At 40.7% G+C, this 607-nt stretch overlaps 1 non-coding gene across 1 annotated transcript; it reads left to right on the forward strand.

Annotated features, from left to right (window-relative positions):
- Positions 1–238: 238 nt before the first annotated feature.
- On the forward strand, positions 239–346 carry LOC130949853 (small nucleolar RNA R71). Its single transcript, XR_009073474.1, has one exon. It is a non-coding gene; the product is annotated as a small nucleolar RNA R71 (small nucleolar RNA).
- Positions 347–607: the final 261 nt, after the last annotated feature.

Genomic DNA, 607 nt, shown 5'->3' on the forward strand with positions numbered 1-607 from the left:
CTAATATGGCATTCAGAGCATCAATTTCAAGAACTCCCTTCCTCTGAGACATCCCATTATTCACAGAATTCCTCTCAGAAGTATACATGAATTGGTTATTTGCAACCATGTCAATAAGTTCTTGAGCTTCTGCAGGCGTTTTCTTTAGGTGAATGGATCCACCTACAGAATGGTCCAGTGACATCTTAGAGAACTCAGATAGACCATAATAGAATATATCCAGAATGGTCCACTCTGAAAGCATGTCAGAAGGACATCTTTTGGTCATCTGCTTGTATCTTTCCCAAGCTTCATAGAGGGATTCACCATCTTTTTGTTTGAAGGTTTGAACATCCACTCTATGCTTGCTCAACTTTTGAGGAGGAAAGAACTTAGCCAAGAAGGTTGTGACCAGCTTATCCTAGGAGTCTAGGTTATCTTTAGGTTGTGAGTCCAACCATGTTCTAGCTCTGTCTCTTACAGCAAAAGGGAAAAGCATGAGCCTGTAGACTTCAGATCTACTCCATTAGTCTTAACAGTCTCATAGATCTGCAAGAACTCAGTTAAAAACTGATAGGGATCTTCTGATGGAAGTCCATGGAACTTGCAGTTCTGTTGCATTAGAGCA

Source organism: Arachis stenosperma, chromosome 1, assembly GCF_014773155.1.
Source record: "Arachis stenosperma cultivar V10309 chromosome 1, arast.V10309.gnm1.PFL2, whole genome shotgun sequence".
Taxonomy (NCBI): domain Eukaryota; kingdom Viridiplantae; phylum Streptophyta; class Magnoliopsida; order Fabales; family Fabaceae; genus Arachis; species Arachis stenosperma.